The sequence below is a fragment of the Oryctolagus cuniculus genome, chromosome 3, assembly GCF_051225735.1.
Source record: "Oryctolagus cuniculus isolate XC-2025 breed Fujian yellow rabbit chromosome 3, ASM5122573v1, whole genome shotgun sequence".
Taxonomy (NCBI): Eukaryota; Metazoa; Chordata; class Mammalia; order Lagomorpha; family Leporidae; genus Oryctolagus; species Oryctolagus cuniculus.
In genome coordinates, this window is record NC_142869.1 from 129,618,138 (window position 1) to 129,637,236 (window position 19,099).

The window sequence follows — 19,099 nt, forward strand, 5'->3', positions numbered from 1 at the left end:
ACTCCTAGTAGAGACTTGGAACACTGTCTATAGACACTTTTCCAGGTTCTGTTCTCACGTTCACCTTCATCCCACTGCAGCAGCTAGATTATCTTTTTAGGTAAGATACCCCTGCTTAGTATTCTCCAGTAGCTTCCAATTGCAATGGAAATAAAATGCAAACTTCTCACTGCAGTAAGACTCTGTCTGGCCTCTGACTTCTTCTCAGATTTCCCACTTTAATTCACCTGGCTGTGGTCACACCTATCTTCCTTTTGTTTCTCTCAACATGGAGCTCATTTTCATTAAGATATTTCACATTCCCAATTCCCTCTGCCAGAAACAATCTCCTACATTTTCACATCTCAGCTCAAATACAATTTATTCAGAGATGTGATCTCTGATCACAAGTCCTAAGGTAGCCATTCCTCTAGCAAATTCTAAGTATCTCTTACCCTGCTTTATTATTTCAGAGTAACTGTCACCTTTAACAGCTACCATTCTCTTTCTGTGCATCTCAACCCTGTTCTTCCACCACAGGAAGAAAAGACATATTCTGTGATAGGAGGACCTTGGCCATGTCACTCACCACTCTGTTCTCCTCATAAAAAAGATGAGCCTGGAACATAATAGATAATCAATGTACATTGTACAAAGTCAAAATTCTAATTACAGATTCTAGGGAACAAATAGCACTGTACAAGCTTCTCTGATCTGTACTTTGCTTCTCCTCTTACTATATTATGAACTGCTTTACAGACTGGATTGAAAGACATGGACGTGAGATCATGTTGCACCTTATAAAGACACACAGTAAAAAATTTTCAAGCCACTCAGGTTTTGTAATTAAGCAATTTAGTGGCTTTAAAAATAAGACTGACTGCTTTACTTTACATGCTAAGTTCTTTTTCAGAACACGTATGGAGAGGAGTCTTGGGGACTAAGTCTAAACATGAACAAGGCCATGGACAGCCTTCAAGGACAAAAAGAGAGGGATGCTCCCTAGCTACACATGAACTTTCTCTGAATCTTGGCTTTATAATTTTAATTAAAATATACTAATGGAGACAAGTTTGAATAAAAATGATTCATATATAATCTGTATTTGTATCTTTTATTTTTGTATTTTATAGTTTAAGGGAAGAAAACACACAAAACATAAAATTAAACAGTTGAAAGGATACAGTTTTCAAGAACTGACACTTGGGGCTGGAGTTGGAAAATAGTAGGTTAAGTGGTTGTTTGCAACACTGCATCCCATATCAGAGTGCTGGTTTGAGTCCCAGCAGTTCCCTTTCCTAACCAGCTTCCTGCTAACATGCCTAGGAAAGCAGCCAAAGATGGCTCAAGTACTTGGGCCTCTGCCACCCATGTGGGACACCTGGATGGGGCTTCTGATTCCTTGCTTCATTCTTCCCCAACCCTGGCCATTGCAGCCACTTGGGGAGTGAACCAGTAGATAAAAGATCTCTCTCTCTCTCTCTTTCCTGCTCTGTTCACTCTGTCTTTTTAAAAAATAAATTTTTTATTAAAAAACACTTTATTATTACACTGCGCTGTGGGGAGCAACTGGGAGCAACTCGGACTAGACTAAGTTACTGGAATTAAGACTTATTCTATGCATCTGCTCTCCCACAACATGGCGCTGGGAGAGGAGAAAACAGCTTCTACACAGCTGCCTCCAGTTCAGCCAATAAACAGCAGGACCTGCTCCTGATTGGAGGAGAGCAGCGTACTCGGCGTGTGGGTAGCAGAGTTGGGATTGGTGGAAGAGGACTATAAAGGAGGAGAGAGACAACATGCACTAGGAACATCTTTCTGAAGGAACACCTGAGCAGCCCCCAAGAGAGCCGGCCGGCGGTGTGCCGCTCCCCTGCGGAAGTGGGGAAAGTGGCAGGGGGAACCGCCCTTCCACGGAGGTGGAAGGGACGGTAGCCAACCCGGGAAGAACCAGCAGCAAACCCGGGGAGGGCCGAGCAGACCAAAGAACAGCGCAGGGTCGTGTGTCGTTCCTCCACGAAGAGGGGGAGTGACATAATGGTGCCGTGACTTGGATATGAAGCCTAGGCAGGGTTTAGTGCGTTCCTCCACGAAGAGGGGGAGCGAGACTGTGCAACAGAAATGTTTGAGGCCAGCGCTGCTGCTTAATAGGTTAATCCTCCGCCTAGTGGCGCTGGCATAGTGGGTTCTAGTCCCAGTCAGGGCGCCAGATTCTGTCCCGGTTGCTCCTCTTCCAGTCCAGCTCTCTGCTGTGGCCCGGGAGTGCAGTGGAGGATGGCCCAAGTACTTGGGCCCTGCACCCCATGGGAGACCAGAATAAGTACCTGGCGCCGGCCGCGGTGGCCATTGGAGGGTGAACCAACAGCAAAAAGGAAGACCTTTCTCTCTGTCTCTCTCTCACTGTCCACTTTGCCTGTCAAAAAAAAAAAAAAAATGTTTGAGCCATGAAGTCAAAATGCTGAGCAAGCTCCTAACCTCACTTCCTGTTTGGTGTGGCTATCAGTGTTTTATCCACCTTCCCCTTCCACCTTGGTTGCTATTTCTTTTAACTAATCTGGCTCCATCTGAGTGTGTGACTCTGCATAGTTGCCTCAGTCCCTCCATTTCCATTATCCATGTGTAAAGAGATTAATTATGATCCTAGTTAGTAGACAGACCAATCTGAAGTTGTCAAATTTGTAAAGATAACTGCCCAGTACTTTTTAAAAGAGATACCTTTACTGCTTGAACAACAATATGAGATCTCCTTTACTACCTGATTTTTTTTTTGACAGGCAGAGTGGACAGTGAGAGAGAGAGACAGAGAGAAAGGTCTTCCTTTGCCGTTGGTTCACACTCCAATGGCCGCCGCAGCCGGCATGCTGCATCACACTGATCTGAAGCCAGGAGCCAGGTGCTTCTCTTGGTCTCCCATGCGGGTGCAGGGCCCAAGCACTTGGGCCATCCTCCCCTGCCCTCCCAGGCCCCAGCAGAGAACCGGCCTGGAAGAGGAGCAACCAGGACAGAATCCAGTGCCCCCACCAGGACTAGAATCCGGTGTGCCAGCGCTGCAGGTGGAGGATTAGCCTATTGAGCCATGACACTGGCATTTACTACTTGATTACCTGAATACTTAAATGGTTAATGAGGTAATGTCTTCTTCCATTTTATTCAAATATTTCTTGTTTGTCTCTTGAGTGAAAATACAATGACATACTTTCTGAAACTATATACTGGGGAGATGAAACACTGAGACCTGACACCTCTGAGGGTAGCTCCCCTACAAAGTGAGCTAACTGAGTACCTCAAGCCAACCAAAATGATCTCCCTCTGCACTCCACAATTATCTGCAGTTGTGTTTTACTCTGAACACTCAATTCCTCTGAATTGTTTTCATCTTAAAATAAAAAAATTTCATCTGTTAAAATGCAGTGTAACCTTAACAGCAGACCACATCATCTGAATATTCAGTGTTTGGTACATGGGGAGAGATGAATGTGGAAATCCAGAGGTCTGGGTATTGTAACAGATAGTAGGAGCTGAAGTAGGAGCACACAGGTAAGGCTACAGAAGGATGTAAAGGAAGCCACTGGAGGCACTCATGACACTGTACACTGCATCCATGGCTAGTTCCAGATCCTAATAATTAAATTAACCTTACTAATATTTATGTGAGGCCTTACAATTTAAAGTGTGAACCTAATTTTCTAGCATTACGACATCTACAAGTTGAGCATCCCTAATCTAATCCCAAATTGGATTTTTGGATTAGGGATGATAACTCAGGAAAATCAATGTAACTGTTCTAAAATCCAAAAATTCTGCAAAATCTGAAACATTTCAAAACCCACAACTTTTGGAGAAGGGATACTCAACCTGTACTTACTAATCTACAAAAGACCTGAGAGGTGGTCACTGGTACCTTCATTTCATAACCATCAGAGGAGACTGAGGGAAGATGTAGAGTAAATTAGCTAGCAGCCACTTTAGGATTTTCTGACACAGATTCCATGTGCTTCCACTGGATGAATAATAATGTTGAAGTCCAATACCTAAGAGCTACGGACATTTCCTACATGGTAAATGAACTTTTCTTTCATGATCGAAGTTTATATTCCAAAGTTTGCATTCTTCATGAAGGAAGAACTTTTCTTTCATGAGCAGATGGAGAGAAGAGGCTGCTTACCCAAATGGATGGCCTCAAGAGGAAGAAAAATGAGAAGGATGAGAATAACGGTTCTTACTTAAAAAGTCATTTGGTGGCCAGTGCCACAGCTCACTAGGCTATCCCTCCACCTGCACTGCTGGCACCCCAGGTTCTAGTCTCGGTCGGGGCACTGGATTCTGTCCAGGTTGCTCCTCTTCCAGTCCAGCTCTCTGCTGTGGCCTGGAAAGGCAGTGGAGGATGGCCCACATCCTTGGGCCCTGCACCCGCGTGGGAGTCCAGGAGGAAGCGCCTGGCTCCTGGCTTCGGATCGGCGCAGTGTGCCAGCTGTAGCGGCCATTTGAGGGGTGAACCAACGGAAAGAAGACCTTTCTTTCTGTCTCTCTCTCTCACTGTCTAACTGCCTGTAAAAAAAGAAAAAGTCATTTGTTAAGAAAGGAATTCAAGCACATATAGCAAGAGATAAGTTTTTCTAGAAATACCAATATAATGACTACATGGTACAACCATATCAGATTCATGACTTGAAATAACTTTGGAAATTGATAGAACTGATTAAATATTACTTTAAAATCATCAGCACGATAAATGTAATTTATTTTTTAAAGGGAACACAGAAATCTGTATGCTGGGAATAGAAAATAATATTTATTATAAAATTTGGTTAAAAATATTTTTTGTTAACCCAAGTAGAATACTGCATTCAATTAAGTATGGCTCCTCTATGGATTTTATATTCTGCTAAAATTATAAAAAACTGACACTAACTTGAATTATTAGAAGTAACTTGTAAACAGTTCTACATACATACAAGTTCTTTTGACATCTTATTCAATCATTGATCGAAGTTTTTAACTTGGAAGAATTTGTTCCAAAGATTCTGAAATAAGAACCATTCATCTGAAATAAGATCACACCTTTGTTGACTTTTATGATTTCAACTTAGTATCTTAAAAATTTGAGAAAGAGAGAAAAAGGCACTCTGCAAATTCCTGCAATGGCTAGGGCTGGGCCAGTGCTGAAGCCAGGCATCAGGAGCTCAATCCAGGTCTGTCCTAGGTGGCAGGAACTCAACTACTTGGACCATCACTGCTACCTTCTAAGTTCTACATTAGCAAGAAGCTGGAGTCAGGAGTCAGATCCAGGAATATAAACTCTAGTATTCCACGATAGGTCCCAGTTGTTTTAAATGGCATCTTATACCACTGGACTAAAACACCTGCCCAGATCCAATTCAGTAATTTAAATAACTAGATTTACCCTTCCCTGAGTTGTTTTATATTTCACATAAGAAAAATGAGCTTATGATAATTTTTATTAAAACACATTTTAACCTCAAAAATACCTCCTTATTCTAGCATTACTTTTTTGAGTTTGTTATTACTGCTTATATTTTTAAAAATTTCTATTACCGGCCGGCGCCGCGGCTCACTAGGCTAATCCTCCGCCTAGCGGCGCCGGCACACCGGGTTCTAGTCCCGGTCGGGGCGCCAGATTCTGTCCCAGTTGCCCCTCTTCCAGGCCAGCCCTCTGCTGTGGCCAGGGAGTGCAGTGGAGGATGGCCCAGGTGCTTGGGCCCTGCACCCCATGGGAGACCAGGAAAAGCACCTGGCTCCTGGCTCCTGCCATCGGATCAGCGCGGTGCGCCGGCCGCAGCGCGCTGGCCGCGGCGGCCATTGGAGGGTGAACCAACGGCAAAGGAAGACCTTTCTCTCTGTCTCTCTCTCTCACTATCCACTCTGCCTGTCAAAAAAAAAATTTCTATTACCTATATTAAGTGAACAATATTTTTCACTAGTCTATACTTGCTACTACCCCTAAACAACAAAAAGGATTACAATAGGACCCATTGGCCAAGTGGTCCCAGCTTGTATCTGACCTTAATAACCAATTCACTATGAAAGGCATATACTGTTTTATTTAAGGTTCTTTATAACTTAATAGGTATTATATTCATTTTAAAATGTGAATTTAAGGAAAGTATTAAAAGTTACTTGAGGGGCTGGTACTGTGGTGTAGCAGGTAAAGCTGCTGCCTGCAGTGCTGGCATCCCTATGGGTGCCAGTTCAAGTCTTGTCTGCTCCACTTCTGATCCAGCTCTCTGCTATGGCCTAAGAAAGCAGTAGAAGATGGCCCAAGTCCTTGGGCCTCTGCACCCACGTGGGAGACCCGGAGGAAGCTCCTGGATCTTGGCTTTGGATTAGCACAGCTCTGGCTGTTGCAGCCAGTTGGTGAGTGAATAAGTAAATCTTTAACAAAGTTACTTGATATTTTATGCTTCTGTACAAAAGACTATATTAATTATATATTATACATTAATTATATACATAATCATGGGAAATATATACTTCATATATAAATATATAATACATATATTGTTATATATTATATATTCATGTATTATATACATAAATACATATTATATACATAAATATATAAAATATATATATACTAAAGAGAACCCCCTCTTTTTTCTGGTAAATAGAAATTATAGCAGCAACAATTGAAGAAGTTACACAATATCTTGAAAGAAGATTCCAGTCTTCACTGGAATATGAGTAGAGGCAGGTCTGATCTTTTTCCTGTATTTTTTTTTATTCCTGCATATTTACTTTTTTATCCCTGGGAGTTAGGCCTTCAAAATGAAATCTTGTCTGTTCTCATGAGGAAGAAAGGCTTTCCTTAGCTGCCCTGTCCCCTGGAGCCTTGGCAACACGGTTCTGGCATCAACTTTATGCTCGCCTGTTACCCTTCCTTCTTATAAACCCCTGGGATATCTCTTGGTGCCTTTCCACAGAAAGAGCTCCTACACCTCCTGCAGTACACTGTCGGGCAGTTTCCATCAGGCTGTAGCATTATAGTATGTGGAGTAAAGAAAAGAGCTGACATGAACTACACTGTTTTCAGAACAACTGATAACTGGTCACATTGGCCTTTTCGTACAGCTAAAAGAGGCTGAGAGATGAATATAGACAAACTTTACCCCATCATCCTGTGAAAGGGGTTATTGATCATCAAATCTTGCTGGCCAACAACCTTCCTTGGGTTTGTGATATGCTGGGAAAGAAAAAAACAAAGATCAGAGACTCTGACCCATAGAGTATACAAAAGAAAACCATTACATCAATTAAATTTACTATTTCTTTAATGTTGCTTTACCATGCTCTTAATTCTTTAATTCTACATATCCACTGACTTTTATCTTGAGGAAGAACACAAAGAATTAGCTGTCAAGAAAAAAATCTTCATAAAAACCATAATAAAATGTGAAATTAAGCCAAATTCAATAACCTAATAATTAGGTTATATTTATGGTATCTCATATTCATATCATTAGTCTTATTCCCAATAATTTATATTTTGGGATATTTAATAAATACATTATTACAAGATGCAAGAAATGAACATTCACGGGCCAAAAAGCAAGATTTCAAAAGCTACATTACTAAATGGAATCAAAACCCTCTCCACATTTATATTAATAAAAGAAAAAATTACTGAGGTTTGAATCATAGTTGAGTATGGTTCCAATCTTAATGTAAGAGGCAGGGGGTATTAAGAAGCACAAGGTCCAATTAGTCAACTCTATGTGTAGAGCTCTGTTTTAAAACAAATAGGTAAAGAGGAGAGGAAAACAGTGTGAGGACAGAGGTCACAGTCTGCAAGGCGAAGTGATTCCTCTTATAACAACAAAATGTAATTTATAATTGGCAATCAGCTTAGAAAACAAGCATTCTTAAAATGATAAATTTGATTTAATTTAGTTTAATAAAAAATTAAAATAAATCTGGATTTGGGTTTACTTTTAGCAAATGAAGAATACTAAAAATTAAACAACAGGGTATGGGGGTGGTATACAAATATTTGTATACACATATTCTAGCAGCAGGTCTCCTGCCTTTACTACCTGCATATAACAGAAAAAAACGCATTTTAATTATTAGATTTATATTCGTAAATCTAAAATTGTCTCATATCATGCATGTCATACTGTCTTTACTTGCACAGGCACAGTATGCTCAATTTATGCAGATAATCCTAAAATCTTTCAGTAGAAGTCATTTTAGAAACCAGTCTAAATCCCAATTAATTCATTTTTGGAGAACAAAAGGAGGTACTATTTCAAAACAATTTAAAAATAGCTGCTAATTATCATTACCAGTTTTGGTAACCAAAGGTTCTTTTCTTCACAAGACACTGATGCAATCTCCTTCTATTTCTCCTTGTTGCCTTGACTTTTGTGCTTTTAAGCAAAAGAAATGTGAAAAATCCTTCTGATCCTCTATTTATGAAAAGAAGAGAGGATGACTAAATGATGGCACTTGATACAGTAAGAATCTGCAAGCTAATTGCCCCCTCCCTTTCCTGCCCAGCTCAAGAGTTTCTGCAAACATTTTTGGAAAACATAAAAGTGTTGCTCTAATTTTTGCACCATCAAAAGAAGAAAAGATGGTTATTTCAAATAATTGCTTTATCATCACCAGTTACTCAGGACTAAAGGTGGTTCAATCTCATTAGTAAATGTCCTGTGAAAGATAAGCATGAATGGCCAAATGACTAGGAGTGAAGTCTCTTGGAAAATTCAGCAATCCCCTTCATAGATAATCTTCCAGGGCACCAGGTAATGTGTTGATCTATTGCAATCACAAACTGTAAGTAAATATTTTCTTCTTACCTTCTGGTAAATGCTGCAGAATCTGCTGCTTCTCAGCTGCCCATTAATCACCTACTTCCCTTGTTGCCAAGTAATTGTTGTTTACAAATAGTCCTTTGTGCTGTACATTGTCATTTAATGCTATAACTAGTACTGAAACAGTATTTTTCACTTTATGTTTCTATGTGGGTGCAAACTGTTGAAATCTTTACTTAATATATGCTAAACTGATCATCTGTATATAAAGAGAATTGAAAATGAATCTTGATGTGAATGGAAGGGGGGAGGGAGAGGGAAAGGGGAGGGTTGCGGGTGGGAGGGAAGTTATGGGGGGAGAAGCCATTGTAATCCATAAGCTGTACTTTGGAAATTTATATTCATTAAATAAAAGTTAAAAACAAACAAAGAAACAAACAAAAAACACAAATAGTCCTTCCCATTCTTTCCTACAGGAAAGAAAGCAAAGCATGGGAATCCCTTTGTTAGAATGGTTCTGCTTGGAGAGGAATTCTATAGGAAATTAATTTTAAACTAGTCTAAGAAATGCAACTTTTTTAAAATATTCATTTGACAGAATTATAGACAGTGAGAGAGAGACAGAGAGAAAAGAATTCCCTCCATTGGTTCACTGTCCAAATGGCCGCCACGGCCTTTGCTGTGCTGATCCGAAACCAGAGCCAGGTGCTTCTTCCTGGTCTCCCATGCGAGTGCAGGGACCCAAGCACTTGGACCATCCTCCAATACCTTCCCGGGTCACAGGAGAGAGCTGGACTGAAAGAGGAGCAACTGGGACTAGAACCTGGTGCCCATAGGGGATGCCAGCACCACAGGTGGAGGATTAACCAAGTGAGCCATGGCCCTGGCCCCAGAAATGCAATTTTTAAAACATATATATTTACTTGCTTACTATTTCTGAATGCATGGCTGTGTTTTTGGACACAGTTCTGCAGATTTAATGAGTATGTAGATAGCTATAATTATGCCAGCTACTGAAATTCATACTGTCTAAGAAGGCTATTCCATCTCCACTAGAATGCTGGTAGTGCAGTTCAGTGAATAAACAAAAAATTAATATAAATACTTGAATCCAAATAAATACTTGACTGCCAAAGACATATTTCCACAAATGATAAACACAAAAAGGTGAATTGTTAATTACATTGATTTCTCATGTGCAATATTTGTGTAGATAAACTTGTTTCTCTTTAATGTTAGGCTGGGCAGTTAAGTATAATAAGACTGCTTTATTTAGCTGTTAATGCTATTCACTATTGAAATCTCTGCAACTTCTTTCTAAATAATCGTTTTTAAAATTTTAACAGGTATGGGGAAATTTAAAATAAGACAACAAAATATTAAAAAGCCTCACTGTAAAAAATGTTAAAAGCAAGCCTGAATACCTTGCAGTACCTATGGCTGAGTAGATAAACAACTGAAATGTGCCTCCCAGGCATGCAGACACCAGGGGCCTAACACCTGTGCCTCATTAATATATGAGTAAATCTGCTCTACTGGGAAATAATTGGAAATTAATTGTACCAAACCATTTACTGAATTTGAATAAAGTAATTAGACATATATTCCCTGCATTTTGCACCAAACCAAACATTAACATCGCTTTTTGGGGCCAGCACTGTGGTGCAGTGGGTTAACACCCTGGCCTGAAGTGCCAGCATCCCATATGGGTGCTGGTTCAAGACTCAGCTGCTCCACTTCCAATTCAGCTCCCTGCTATGGCCGGAGTAGAAGATGGCCCAAGTCCTTGGGCCCCCGCACCCACATGGGAGACAGGGAAGAATCACCTGGCTCTGGCCACTGGGGCCAACTGGGGAGTGAACCATTGGATGCAAGACCTTTCTCTCTCTCTGCCTCTCCTCTCTGTTTGTAACTGGCTTCTGAACAAATAAATAAATAAATCTTTTTAAAAAAAAAAAGAATTGTCAACAGTGGAGGCAAGTAAGATTAGCTTTATGAATTTTCTCTCATTCCATCATGTCACAAATCTATAATTTAAAAGTTATCATCAATGCTGAGACCCTGGCAATACTATCTTGAGAGGCTTGCTGAAAAGAAAGCCACTGAAACCTTTAGTCATCCTAAACACATGTACCTACAGTCATTACCCGCCAGACCCTATTCATCTGAGGAAAAGACAATCTTGCAAATTAGGCTAGCAGCCATGAATATAACTAACTGAACACTTGAAGCTCAAAAATCTGACCATGGGAATGACACATCTTCCCCAAAGTGTTCCAGAAGTGCAACCAAAATTGCTAAATTTTGTCTTATATAAAAACATATATATATAAGAGTACCTCAAAAAGTTATGGAAAACAGTATTTATTTAGGGACCAGTGTGGCATAGCAGGTACAGCTGCCACCCACGACACAGGCATCCCATATGGGAGCTGGTTCATGTCCTGGCTGCTCCACTTCCAATCCAGATCCTTGCTAATGTGTCTGGGAAAGCAGTGGAGGATGGCCCAAGTACTTGGGTCCCTGTACCCATGTGGGAGACCAGGAAGAAGCTTCTGGCTCCTGGCTTCAGCAGCCTGGAACAACAATGGACATTGCAACCATCTGGGAACTGAACCAGTAGATGGAAGATTCTCTCTCTCTCCTCTCTCCTCTCTTTCTACAACTCTTTCAAATAAGTAAATAAATAAATAATTCTTTTTTGTTTTAAAAGGACAAGTTTATTTCAGTGCAAACATTTCAAAATTCATTCATAGTTCCTTCTTAAGACACATTTTTCATGAATTTTTTGAATACTCACAATAACGTATGTGAAGAGAAGGAAGGGAGGGAGGGAAGAAGACAGAGCACAAATAAATAGCAAAACTCTACCAATGATGTCATTAAAATGTTAAAAAAATCTATTTATGAAAAAAAGTTTTACACAAATGATTTTACATAAATCACCTCTAACCTCTACAACAACCCTCTGAGAGAGTGTTTTTAATCTTCCTTTCCAAATGAGGAAACTAAGGTTCAGAAAAACTAAATAACTGGTGGAGAGAAAAAAGGAATGAGAATTAGAAAACACACCTCCCTGGAATAAGGTAGAAGGCAAGAGACACTAAAAGGACACATGATACTCCAAATATTATGGGCAAAATTGCTTCTAGCAACAAGGCAAGGTTGAAATCTATGATTTCTTCCCCACATTTTTCACTTTTGAGTACCACAATTAAGGATGTAGAGATCAGTTTTCACCAGTTACTCTCAGAAGGTAGGTTAACAACAGCTGTTGTGAGGGTTCATAACCTGGGTCATTTAGGCGTACAAAAGCCTTGAATTGAATAGTTTAGAGACATGAGCATTGAAGGGCTCCTTTTAAAGCCAGCAGTGTCGTCTAGTGGTAACTATTCTACCTGGCAGGCACTGGGTCCCTGAAAACAATCAGCACCCAAGTTGGGAGAGGCACCCTATGTAGGTTTCATCTCCACACTGATGTTAATGGACCAGAGGCTGTGATGAGTCACTGTGTTGAGAAGGACTCTGAACCCACCATCTCCTCAAAAAGAAACACCGTGCCTGACTAAAAACAATGGCCATGAGTGTCATCATCATTTCTCAGGGAATCAAACTTTCACAGCAGCAACTGATGCCCTCCCCCTTAAGAATTCCTGCTTAGGTAGCGCCATGTCCCGCAATAGTTTGCTCTGACATGGAAATGCACTAGACTATGCAATGAATACCCATAAATAGTAAGTAAATGTAGCTGATGATTAGAGGAATATCTATTTCTAATTATATTAATGTGATGTTTTCCAAAGATATGAACATAAATTGGTATGAGACTAGTTAGGACCTTCTTTCACTTCGTTACAAAAGCATTTAGTTTATTCTCCTATCACAGATTCTCTGGTGGTTCTCATTTCCCGATGCCGCTCCTCCTTTACAGCGGTTCATGTGCAATCTCACCTCCAGGCCCAGGGAGGGGCTGGGAAGGGCCTTGGCACTTCAGGAGGGCCGGGTGTAGGGCCGGTCGGCCCTTTGTGAAAAGGGGCTTGGGGGTGCAGGAGTGGGTGGCCGGGGGAGTGAGGGGGAGCTGAGGTGGAGGAGGACTCCACAGTCTTTTTTATTTTTTCTTTCAATTTTTTTTTAAATGTCCATGGATGATTCTCCCCCATTTGCGTTCCTTCCTGGCTATCCAGGGTGAGCGTCCATGGGGTGCAGGGCAAGGCAAGGAGGGACAGCAGCTGGCTGCCCATGGGCTCCTGGGCTAAGGCACAGTCCTGTCTTTGGCTGTCCTGGTGGGGAGTTCCCTCCCCTGCAACCCCAGCCCGTCCCACCCCCCAGTCCAGGGAGCCAGGAGCCACCTCTCAGGGTTCATGAAGACCACCGGGCTCTGCTACCTAGCCCTGGTGCTGCAGAGTGCCCCCACCGTGGGAAAAGGTGGGGAAGGGAGGCGACGCCTGGGTTCCAGAGAGCCAGCCTCCCCTGCTCAGTCCTGAGAGGCCTGGGCATGCCCACTGTCTTCTGAGGGTCTGACTGGAGCTCCCCACCCGGCCCCCGCCCCCAGCTGCTTGCGAAGTGTGACCAGGATATTGTGCTTTGGGGTAGGTGCTGGGGCAGGGGTGGGGTGGGGACTAAGGGGCTTGTGCTTTAGCAAGGGGTGTTGCCTCTCCCCACCACATACACACTCGGTGTCTGGGGGCTAAGGCGCGGGCCAGAATGAGAGCACAGAGCAACATGACTCCCCCAGAGCAGACTGGTAGTGACACTGTTGGAAGGGTCCAGTGTGTGTGAACCCCTCTAGACCCCCTACCGGAACCTCCCCTAAAATGCCTCGCCTGGAAAGCGTGATCCTCAGGCAGAACGGGCACACAGAAGTCAGAGGCAGGGGGCAGAAAGGCTGGGGGAGGGGAGAGTTGTGGGGGTGGGGAAGAACCCTCCATGTGTGCATGCGTGCACACACACATTCATATACACACACACTGGAAAACACATGCTCACGTACACACATACTTGCCCTGGGCCAGGAGAACAAGAGGAATGGTGAGAGAGAAAAAACTACCATCAGCCCAAGCAGACCCTGCTCTGCCACTGGGGGAGCCAGGCTCAACCAAACAGCCAAAGCTAGGGAACTCCCTTGAAATACAGCAGTGGTGGGGGGAGAATTTGGGGGAGGGAGGGGAGCGGGTCAGACCCACGGGGCCGCGTCAGCAACACACAGCCACACTCCACACACACGCCCATGCCCCCCCCCCCATATCCTGCCTTCCACAGTGCATTCCACCCCCCACTGGGGACCTGGGGTGGGTGGGTTGGGTCAGACCCAGTCCTGTTGGTTTGAAAAATAAAAGGAAATCTTATACTTCAATATTTCAGTCGCTAAAAAATGTTTTAAAAAGCTATGTACATGGGCAGGGGCTGGGGGCCCTGTCCCGGGGTAGAGAGCAGCAGGGTAAGATAGGGAGCGGAGGGCAGGGCAGCAGCCCTGCCCCTTCCAGCCTGCCCCCTCCCCATTCCAACCCCAGTTCGACTCTGCCTCTTTTACCTTCATTCAAGTTTGGGAAAAAGCAAAAAGTTGCACGCGACACACAGATACACACACAGACTCTGCAAGCCCAGGTAGGCACCTCCAGAGCCTCCTTGGCTCCAGGGGATGGGGCTGGGGGGAGGGGAGGGGGCAGGTGTGGTGGAGGTGTGTTGGGGGCAGGGGTAAGAGCAGGGTGCTGGGCCGCCACCCCCAGCCACCTTAGGTTGCTTGCGGCATTGCTCTGAGCCTGTTTGCTAGGCTGTAACACAGGCAGTCCCTGCAGCCTCCCCTGCCCCAGCCCCCAGGCTCAGGCCCTGAGGAGGATGCAGAAAGGCGCTTTTGGAGGCCTGGAAGCACTGTGGGATGGGTGGGGGTGGGGAGGGGTCCTGGGAACCCCCTGGAGTCACAGCAGAGGCTGAGGAAGGACTTCTGCCAGGCAGGCCCCTGCCCCATGCCAGGACTAGTGAGGAACAGTGCTTGGGGTGAGGGAAGTGGGGAGCCTAGTGTGGAAGAAGGAAACCAGGGCCTGCCCCACCACCACCTGCCCAACCCGCCCGGAAGGGGCACGGACTGGGGAGGGGGGGCCCAGGAGCATGCAGCGCCCCCCGTGGGGCCTGGGGAGGGCCAGAGAGTAGTTCCTGACCAAGGTGTGTGTGACAGGACATGGGGGTGGGGTGGGGAAGTGTGATGGCCCCCCACCTCGCCCCCATGGCTGGCTGGCTGGAAGCCGAGCTCTGCGCCCATCACGTCTGGCTCCCTCTTGCCCAAGTTGCTGATGCAGGCAGTGTAAGGTCACCCTCCGAGTGAGCAGCTTCAGCTTGGGCATCCAGTTCTGGTGCATGACCCAGAGCACTGGGGCACGTGCCAGCCGTGATGGCGTTCCTCTCACTCTCCTTGAAGTTCCGGCAGTGGTACTTGAGGATGTGGAGGGTGCAGCTGTCCAGTGGTTTGCCGGTGCCACAGTGTGGGCCAGTGTGTTCCCGTCAAAGGAGAAGGCGAGGAGCGGCCGCAGCAAGACTTCGTGCCAGTTTCCTGAGCTGTGCCCTCATGATGTACACCTTGGTGCCTGTCACCAGCTCCAGCTTCTGGGAGGGGTCGCCCTCGTCCTAGAACTTGCCGTGACAACGGGTGCCAATCTGGGAGCGACACCAATCTTGCCGCACCCAGATCCGATTGTGGGTTCCGGAAGGGCCTCAACCTTCTTGGCTATCGGGCCCACGTTCATTGCGCTGTGCACGATGTACCTGTTGCAGATCTGCAGGCACTGCTCATCCGAGCCTTCCTTCCCTGCGTCCTCCTCCTCTGTGGTAGGAGCTGGGCTGTCGCTGATGTAGGCACTCCAGGTGCTGGGGCTCACAGGCTCCAATGAGCTGAGCCCGCTCCCAATGCCCGCCGTGGCCGCCACCGCCCTGCTGCCTGGCTGCCTGGCCCACCCTCGCGGCCACGGCCACCCCTGTGGGCTGCTTGGCCGCCACCACTGGGGCCTGCTGCAGGGGCTGCGGGTTGGCCGCCACATCCATCACGTAGAATGTGGCCATCTTGCGGCTACCACCGCCGCTGCCCCTGGCCTCCTTGGGGCCAGCGTCCCACAACCGCTTGGCCATGGGCGTGCACTGCACCGAGTCCGACTCCTGCTGCTCCATCCTGACCCAAGACAGGAGGGCAGCAGGGAGGTGCAGGCCGGCCAGCCGGAAGTCTGTGCCACGGGGCTCTGCGGCTTGGACGAGGGTGCCCATTGGCTTGCAGGCCCTGGGAGTCACCGCTCCAGGAGCTCACCTTCAGGAAGAACTCGGTGCCTTTCTCCAGGATCTCCTGGATCTGCAGGAAGCCCGCCCTGTGTGTGAGCAGGAACTAGTCCCCCACATTCCTGCTTAGCCACCCCCTGTAGCAGAAGCTCAGGGTCTGCTGGAACGACTCCAGCTGCATGGCTGCCGACAGTTCCACCACCGCACTGTGGCTGCTGTTGAACAGGTCCCGGGAGTAGAAGCTGCTGGCGGCCAGCACAGCCCGGTGGGCCTCGAAGGCCTGACCCCTGACCACACATCCCAATACAGGCCCTGCAGCTGTTCAAGGAGGCACTCCAAGATGCCGTTGTCGAAGTTGAGGATCTCCACCTGGAGGCTCTGCGCTACCACAGCAGCTGCGCTATGGCCACACTCCAAGGCCTCCACGGCCTCTCATGCAGCTGCAGCAGCTGCGGCGGCCACTCATTATTAAATTTGATTTTTTAAAAAAATGATGTATTAAACAAGTCTAGTACCTGCTAACACTAACCGATAGAATAAATAAGGGGGGAGAGTGATCCAACATGGGAAGTGAGATACTCAGCAGACTCATAGAATGGCAGATGTCCTAAATAGCACTCTGGCCTCAGAATCAGCCCTAAAGGCATTCGGATCTGGCTGAAAAGCCCATGAGAGTATTTCAGGCATGGAAAGCCAAGACACTCTGGTAAAAGATCTCTGTGAGTGAGATCTCAGTGGAAAGAACAGGTCTTCAAAGAATGAGGTACCTTTCTCTGAAGGGAGGAGAGAACCTCCACTTTGACTATGACCTTGTCTAAACAAGATAAGAATCGGAGAACTCAGAGGGCTTCCATAGCCTTGGAAACTCATGCCTGGAGCATAGGGAGATTACTGATGCCATAGACAGGAGTGTCAATTGGTAAAGTCAACAACAGGAGTCACTGTGCACTTACCCCTCATGTAGGATCACTGTCCTTAATGTGCTGTGCATTGAGATTTAATGCTATAACGAGTACTCAAACAATATATTTCACTTTGTGTTTCTATGGGGATGCAAACTGTTGAAATCTTTACTTAATGTATACTAAACTGATCCTCTGTAAAAAAAAAAAAAAAAAAAAAAAAAAGAAAGAAAGAAATTTTCAACTCCCAACTTGACTCTCACTGGGATTAAACATGACAATAGGTCTGATCTGATTTCATCATCATTTAAAAAAAAATCATCTATTATTTTTCACTTTATGTTTCTGTGTGGGAGCAAACTGTTGAAATCCTTACTTAATGTATACTAAGCTGATCTTCTGTATATTAAGAGAATCGAAAATGAATCTTGATGTGAATGGAAGGGGAGAGGGAGTGGGAAAGGGGAGGGTTGTGGGTGGGAGGGACAGTATGGGGGGGAAGCCATTGTAATCCATAACCTTTACTTTGGAAATTTATATTCATTATATAAAAGTTAAAAAAATGATGTATTAATGAGTAAATTATGTGCTAATACAGAACTAGAAAATATTTGAGTTGTTTCAAATATGATAAATATGTATCTATAATGCATTATAGAAAATTATACTGTATCTTACATGATAGTTTCCATCCTAATTCTGGGTATCTTTTGGACAGGAATCAATGTCTTTATGGATCTAACTTAAGAAAGCCAAAAAACTACAATTCTGGCCAAGAGAGTAAAGACTACGTCACACAGTCTAGCACTGAAGATCTCCAACACTTGCTTAAGGAGAGATATTTGACTTCTACTGATGATGAAATTAGTGACTGTCTAACAGACGAGATCATCATCACGGGAAGCTCAGCAAGTTAGAGAGGCCAGGGACGGATCCCAGCTGTGTGAACCCAGCACTAAGAGGACAGTGTGGCAGATGGAGCTCTTAGAGCCAATCACACAGTTCAAAAGTCAGCCAGCCAACCAATCATGCTCATCTCACTGAGATTTCAGTAGAGAGAAAACAGAAAAGGCCAGGGCAGGATGAAAGGACTTTAAGCGGGACTCAGTCACAGGCAGATGGTGGACTATCTGAAGCTGAGGAAGCCAAAGGTCAGACAGCTGAACTTGATACTAAAGGGTTCATTTATATACTTCTATAGTCCAGAAGTACAGCCTGATACTTTTAAAACTAGTATATTAATTGTCACATTCATCTTATCAAATGCAAAGGAAAAATGAGACAGTAAATTTCTGAATCTGTTTCAAATCTGTATAACACATATTAGTGAAAGACTTCTAGCAAAGAATTATTCTAATATTCAATATAAAAGAGTATATACTTTTACACCATTTTAAAAGTACGATTTTAAAAATACTATGCAAATAGAAGAAGGAATATCTAATTAATGGAAATATGAGAAGTGTAAATTAAGTATATCCACATCAGACTGTAAAGTATGGCACCAGATATGGGTAAGCTACAATGTTAGGAGTGCAGGTGCCAAGAACAACAGGATAAACACTGATGTTATCTATAATTACCTCATTTTTAGCTTAAAACACAGGTAATGAAGGAACTCAGAGTCTCTAAAAGTAAAGTGAATTAGGACCTACCCTTAAAGCTGCTTATCTTCAAGCAGACAGCAAAGAAGACTTCAACCACAAAGGAGTAGGGCAGAAAAGTGAGATCAGTGACAGTCCCACTACAGTGGCACCAGATAGACAGCAAGGCTCCTATAACCAGACCTGCATGTGCAGACAGATACAAACTTGCCCTAACACCAGGTGAAGAACTTCACCCTAGTAAGAACAGACAACTCCTTCTGCCTGCATCACCTTCAGCCTCCTATGGGCTTGGCACACAACTACAACATAATGCCAACTTACTCTCAAAATGGACAGCCAAGAGATTTCCCCCATCCCTTGTTCCCTGACCACAGGCAAACAAGGAGCAAGGTCCATCCATCAGGGAGTAGGGCAATCAAGTGAGCACAGAACTGCATCACAGATCTGGTAAAACCATCGCTTGGCAGATATTAACAGTCCCAAGGTCAGTGCTTGTAGACAGAGGACCAGTCCTTGTCCCAAGTGGGGACCCACAGCCCCAGTTAATTAGAATTATATCCAGGCCAACACCACATGTGGT

The 19,099-nt window shown here is 44.5% G+C and overlaps 1 pseudogene; it reads right to left on the reverse strand.

Annotated features, from left to right (window-relative positions):
- Positions 1-496: 496 nt before the first annotated feature.
- The window catches only part of LOC100343880 (nucleus accumbens-associated protein 1 pseudogene), a 32,934-nt pseudogene continuing 14,331 nt past the window's right edge, over positions 497-19,099 (reverse strand).